The sequence below is a fragment of the Hippoglossus stenolepis genome, unplaced genomic scaffold (assembly GCF_022539355.2).
Source record: "Hippoglossus stenolepis isolate QCI-W04-F060 unplaced genomic scaffold, HSTE1.2 HiC_scaffold_28, whole genome shotgun sequence".
NCBI classification, from domain to species: domain Eukaryota; kingdom Metazoa; phylum Chordata; class Actinopteri; order Pleuronectiformes; family Pleuronectidae; genus Hippoglossus; species Hippoglossus stenolepis.
In genome coordinates this window covers 91,828-99,328 of record NW_025899749.1, presented here as the reverse complement: position 1 = coordinate 99,328, position 7,501 = coordinate 91,828, and positions in this window count along the sequence as shown.

The following is a 7,501-nucleotide window of genomic DNA, read 5'->3' as shown; positions in this document are numbered from 1 at the left end:
TGTCACAGCCCGGCTCAAGGATTGTGACAAGGAGGGAGATGACACGAGTGGACTGTTGCTCTTTCAGGTTTTTATTAACGAATTAAATTATACTCAACAACACAATGTGTGTCCACGAACAAAAACAGAACAGGATGCTTCAGTCAGGAAGATCGAACCTCGTCCCGCCAAGAGCGCAAGACCCAGAGATGAACGTGGCAAGGCTTTTTAAAGGGCCCAGCACACCTGGCCGAGGTGTGCACTGATTCCCACTGACGTCACCTCCACCTACAGCTCAGGGGAAAAGAGAACAGGGACACCTAGTGTCCAGGCGAGGGTGGAAGGGGTCGTCACCCCCCCATAAGAGAGGGGTTCCCACCGGGAATCCCGACATACATACACATACCAATGTTTTTTTTTGGTAATCCCACAGACATACACATAACATACCAATGTTTTTTTGGTAATACCAACCATTGTACCAACAATACCATCAGGGTATATCGTTTCTCAAATAGCTCAAATTAATATTACAAACTAATTTACTTAACAATTTGACTCTATTTTGTAGTTTACAATACTCACCTCTATATAGTCCACTCCACTCTGCTCCCTGCCACCCAGCAACTCCCGACGCCTGAGAAGCACTTTGCCGAGGCAGAGGAGACAAACAGTTGACTGGAGAAGACAACTGTAAAATACTTACATAAGGCGCGAGACAATGCATCCGCCACAATGTTCTCAGAGCCCTTGATGTGATGAATATCCAAACAGCAGGACCGGGCAGAAAAAGGAACCAACGCATCAATCTGCGATTAGGGCAAGGCAAGGAATGAAGAAAGTAATGGGATTGTGGTCACGTATATCAAAATGGGAAATGCCTAGAATCAACATAATCCCAAAGCGTTGTAACGCCCAGATCAGAGCAAGACTTTCTTTCAACAGAATAATTGAGTTGGTATGAATTGAACTTTCTGGAGAAAAAACTCACAGGGCGCCAACCCCATCACTGTCACTCCTGAAACAACACAGCACCTGCATCTACGCTACTCGTGATCCACCTGCAAGGCAAAAGGACGGTTCATGCAGGGTGCCATGAGAACAGGGGGTGAGCACAGAACTGTTCTGACACTATCGAAGGCTTGTTGGCAGGAACCTTGACCATATATTTGGCTCTAGCCTTCAACAGATCTGTTAAAGGAGCAACAACAGAAGAGAAGTTCCTGCAAAAACTTCGGTAGTATCCCACCAAGCCCAAAAAACGCATGAGCTCCTTCTTGGTGGCCGGCACTGGATAGTTTTTAATTGCAAATACCTTTGCCTGAATAGGCCGCACTTGCCCTTGCCCTACCACTTTACCCAGATAGGTAACAGTGGCCTTGGCAATCTCACACTTTGCTGATTTATCCACAAGCAAGCACGGAGACGCCCAGCTGGAAGCTGACGGTTCAGCAATGCGATTGTCTAGCATGTACTCTATTTCTTTCTCCATTACCTTACGTTTTTCCTGAGATATCCTGTAAAACCTCTGGCGGACTGGTTGTGCATCACCTACATCAATGTCATGCTCCAACAAGTGTGTACAAGTTGGAACATCATTAAACAAACATATATAGTTGTTGAGCAAAACAGACAACTCAGCAGACCGTTCACCGGACAAATGGCCAAATACTGAACCCAAATCACGTAGTGACTCTGAATTTTTCAACCGACCACGCAGCCGGCTTTCATCGGGTGGAACCACTCCATCTTCCTCCTGTACAGACATCTCAGCAGCAGGTGAGCGTCTACCAACAGTGTCTGTCATTAGCACAGGTTTCACAGTGTGTTGCGGCACACTCTCACAAAATGGCGACTCACGAGTATAATAAGGCTTTAAGAGATTTACATGGCAGAGCTGGAGTTGACTTTCTACGCTTTGGGCGAGACAGCAGGTAATTCTGCTCAGACAACTTGCGCAAAACTGTAAAAGGGCCGTGGAATTTGGCTTGAAACGGTGAACACACTAGTGGCAACAAAGCCAGAACCTGGTCACCTGACTGAAGTTGCGAGTCTTGGCCTTACGGTCATAAATATTTTTCTATTTTCTCTGAGCAGATGCTAAATTGTCCCTCGCTTCTCTCCCCCAGCAACATACAATCTATGCCGGAAACCATTCACATAATCACAGATTAGCGGGTGGTTCAGATTGAACAATTTCATCATGCAGTAATGTTAAAGGTCCACGACCGTGTGACCAAAACACAAGCCGGTTTAGACTAAACCTGTACTCTCCTGAAGTACCCTCTGGCAGCCAACAACAAACCAGGCAAACCTTCCTCTGTCCTGACTCAACTCTACATAATAGCTAATGCAACAGAGATTTGAGTGTTTGATGAAACCTTCCAACACCCTTGACTGAGCGGGTATGCTGGGAAGCCTGATTATATTTTACACCCAGCTGTTTCAAAACCTGGGAAAAGAGAGTGGATGTAAAATTTGTGCTCCTTGGTCACTCTTGGATCACCTTGGGATCCTAAACAGAAATAAACTGTGTTAAAGCCTTAACTACGGATTTATAATGGAGCATAACGGATATGCCGCCGGATATCTCGTGGCTCTGACACATTACTGTCAGCAATTACTTCCCACTTTGAGCCGTGGTAAGGGACCAACACAATTCATTATTAAATGCTCAAAAGGCTGAGAAATGGCAGGAATGGGGAAAGAGAGGATTTCTGCTTAATGGTCTGCTTGGTTTACCGGTCATTTGACAGGTGAGACAAGTTTTTAATATAGCTGAGATACATCCTTCTTCATGCCTGGCCAGAAAAAATATCTGAGGATGTATTCAAAGGTTTTACGAACACTCCAAGTGTCCCAACTGATCGTGTGAGGTCCTCAGTACCTCTTCGCCAAACTTCGACGGAAATCCACAACCTGAAAACCGGATCACCGACACAGTTGGGCTTCCATGAGGAACCCATTTCACCAACAACTGATCCTGACACAGATAACCAATAGCAGCACTCTTCACATCAGCATCTGATAGCACTTTTTCAAATAGCCCACTAAGTGAAGGATCAGCTTGCTGCTCAGTTGCCAGTACGGTGTGAGAAACTGATAACAAAGAGTCAGGCACGGACACAGAGCAGGTTCCAGTCCCCTGTCATGCTCTGTCTGACTTCAGGTTCTGGCTCTCTCATGGCACCTAGCTCTGTAACTGCACAGGCCGTGAACACATCCGGGAAACACTCTGCACTCTCATCCGACTTGTAGTGACAGAAGGAGAGGATGTCACCACCGAGATGGCAGACAGCTAGCCCACACACGGCTGCTCACTGCATCATTCCCCAGAATAATATCCACGCCTGATTGGGCAATGCAGGGCGCACCTCATGGCTACTTCCTCTGCAACCAGCCACAGTCCAGTGCTAACTTGTGCACTGGAACAGGCAACACAGTCAAACCCATTCTCTGCACTTCAGAATGTAATTCTGTAGTGTCAGTGTGCTGAGAAACGGCAGCACAGAGCCTTTGTGAATATATGAATCAAAAGCTCCAGTATCTCTCAGGGATTTTCACTGGCACCTTTTACATTACTGCCCACTAACGACACTTGACCATCAGACACAAAAGCAGAATAATCAGATTTAACTTGGGCATGCTCTACCTGAAGGCTTCACCTGTTCACGTGAGCATCAACACAGGAAGGAATAGCACAGTGAGAGCACACTTGACTTAGTGTTCTGACCGAGCCGTCAGTGCAACGGGCCTCATGTCCGCGACCAGAACCACCTTTAGCCCCTGATTTAATAGGACATTCGGCTTTCCAATGCCTTCTTCTTACAATAATACACACTTTATTCGATCAAAACTGCAGCTGAGACGCGTAACTTCTGGTTTATAAGCACGCGCTGTTTACTTCTTTGCCAGCGTTTACCCGCCGGGCGGAAATACGCCGTCCCCTCGAGCCAGTATCATCTGGAGCCCTGTACCACTGTACTTACAAAAGGCCAGTACTTACTCATCAGCCTCCGTCGCGGTTTTTACTTTACGCTCATTTAAATACATAGCTATCTGAGAGGGCACTGCATTTTTAAATTGCTCCAGAACGATTAAATTACACAAATCGCCATAACTGTCCACGCTCAGTGAATTACACCACCGATTGAAATGTGTTTAGGCTCCCTGGGCGAACTTCCATGTGGGTCTGTTTACCTGATTTCTTCCCATGATTCGGAATTCTGGCGATATGCTTCAGGCACCAGCTCGTATGCTTAACACCGCAGCTTTAACCATCTCATAGATCTTATCATCAGCAATACTCAGCGCTGAGTACGCCTCCTGAGCCTTACCTGATAACACGACTGCAACAATAATGTTCTTCTCGAATTAACCAGTCTCTACTGTCGGCGACGCGTTCAAAGAGAGAGAAGAACGTCTACATCCTGCTCACCAAACTGAGGAATGAGACGCAGACAACTTGTCACATCAAAAGCGCTGCGGACGGCGCAGGGAGAAATAGACCTGGCTCCCCAACTCCAGACAAACTCAGTTCAAGTAACCTCCAGCTCCATTCGTTTAATTTCCCATGAGTCACATCCCGCTGTAACAACAGCAGCTCTTTACGCTGTTCAAACGTTAACGCAGCCTCAGAGACAGACTGAGCAGTAGCACCAGACTCTGGAGAAACAGCAGTCGGGAATTTAGTGTCAATGACTCCCATTTCCAACAGATTATCACGGAGGATACTCCTGACATTCTCCTTTAAACGTTTATCCCCGACATCCATCTTGAAATGATCAGCTATTTTAATTAATTGATCCCGCGAACAGCGGTCTAATAATTCCTCCGACGGAGCACTCAGAAACTCCTCTGATCGCAACCATGACTGAATATTAACAATTTAACTCTTGCACCGGGCGGTCACACTCCTACAGCCGCACACAGCAACACGCCACTGCAGCGCTGTCCGCTTGACGCCTAACCAGAAACTGACTAAAGCTCCCCTGTTCAGGATGCTAGTTGTGGTGGGTATTTACGCACTGAATCCCAAACCCGGTGAAGCAACCAACCATGATCCACCTGCAGCTTTGGACGTGCTCCCGAGACAACTGCTGCAACCACTTTCACACCACACTACCGAACCCCAAAGGGAGTCCGCCCTTCAGCCTAACCGGGACAGAACGGCAGCAACTTACGACCGTATACAGGCTCACTCGAGCTAAACGCCACCAGGAAACACCCAGCACAGCAACACAGAGACTTACAGAAACAAGCCAACTCAGTACAGCGTCAGTTCACTTACCGGAACATCTCCCACACAACCAAACTACGCCGCTCATTCACAAAGACACGAGGCGCACAGCTGACTTGGTGTGTGACGTCACACTACACTCACACACTACCTGTCTCTTTCACAAAATCGCCGACTCCGCCCTTCAAGCTATTCATAAACGCGGAGAAAATGCATGCAACGGACGAGCCCCCATTTGTCACAGCCCGGCTCAAGGATTGTGACAAGGAGGGAGATGACACGAGTGGACTGTTGCTCTTTCAGGTTTTTATTAACAAATTCAATTATACTCAACAACACAACGTGTGTCCACGAACAAAAACAGAACAGGATGCTTCAGTCAGGAGTCAGGGAGATCCAACCTCGTCCCGCCAAGAGCGCAAGACCCAGAGATGAACGTGGCAAGGCTTTTTAAAGGGCCCAGCACACCTGGCCGAGGTGTGCACTGATTCCCACTGACGTCACCTCCACCTACAGCTCAGGGGAAAAGAGAACAGGGACACCTAGTGTCCAGGCGAGGGTGGAAGGGGTCGTCACACAATATAGAATATTGTGCATGTGTCCAATTGTATTAAAATTACTCCTAAAAAAAAATACAAAAAAAATAATTCTCATGGCTTTGTTTCATTAACTGTGATGATTCATTATTTTTTTAATCAACCACAAATGTTTTGTGGTAATTTATTGCTTACTTAAAAATCTGAAACTTTTTTATTCATGCATTTTCTGATGACCTCTCACGGCCCACCTGGTAGTGGCTTCACGGCTGCCCACCAGGCTGCGGCCCACACTTTGGGAATGACTGATGTAGGTTAATGCACCATAAAATGATGCTTTGGAAGCAGCTTCTTGTTTGGAAACAAATGTTTGAATAACCTATGGTGATCTGCAATCAAGTGTTTTAAAAAAGTAGTAATACCCTTTGACATATCATTTGGACAAGAGCGTTTAACACCCATCACATATGGAAGAGTAGGATTTGTTTCCATTTTTTGGCAGTGTTTTGCATGTAGTGCTTGAGTTCACATAACTATGATTGGTGAATTTTCATTAAATTGGGTCTGAAAGTCCTCTTTTTCGGCGAGACAAAAGCGGCAACAATATCTGGCACTGAATGATTCTACAACCGAATAAACAATGAAGACCAAGGTTGTATCCTGTTACTTGGACTATAGTTCCAAACACTGGCTGATCATATAAGTGGAACCCACTCGCCTTCTCTCCAGTATTTTTATATCCTGTACCAGTGGATCAAGTATTTTGAAAAGCCATACGTTTTGATGTCTTGGGCATGAAATAAAATGACAAAATGAATATTACGCAAACTTGAGTTGTACTTTGAGAAAAATTGGTAAGCAAGGTGAAATAGATTGCTCCTTACCTGTTTTGATCCCAGAGGATTTGCAGTTTCAAATCATCATAGAAAGGCTGAATTTGTAATGCATACTTGTGTTAAAAGACTTCCATCATAAGAAGATTTTCTTTAGAACTGGAATTAGTCTGCATCATCTCTTGTATATTAGGATGTTTGCAAATAAACTAATGTTTTCAAAATTGGAATGTAAACAAATTTATCAGCAACAACAACCTGATCATATGCTCCAGTAGTCCGATTACGGAGAGTATCAAATCTTGTACCAAGAACAACTTCCTCTGGGTCTAGCCTTCCCCACTTCTCTGTAAAATAATGCCTTCTTTTACTTTCAGAATTTAATTCACCAAAAGGATTTTCCATTTTTCAAAACACTGATCAATTTTATCCTCAATGTCACTTTTGACAGGCTCCTGTAAAGACAGACAACTTTTCACAGATTCTTTTAGTCAATTATGGATATCATCGACAATCTCTTCCATGGAAATGATCAAAGAGTTAATGGTTGTTTCACTGACACCGGCCACTTTAAGTTCAGCTATTGTTGCCGCGCAACTGCCTACAAGACTCTTATTGATAAGAACCAAGTATGAACTTGTTGATGGCAAGACTTCAACATGACTTGTTAACGCTTCAGGTTTAGATGGGGCTTCACCAGGATCAGAACAAGGTCTGTGTGCTTTATTGAGATGCTTTCTAAACCCAGAAAAAGTGCCATAAACTTGTGAACAACCAGCCTGACCACATTTAAGATGCAGTGTTTTCCTCAACAAAGTCCCTAGATCAACTTCAAGTGCTTTGTCAGGGAATTGGCATTTGCCTGAGGGCTTTTGCCAACAAACCATAACACCTCTGTATGAACTCAATGCAGC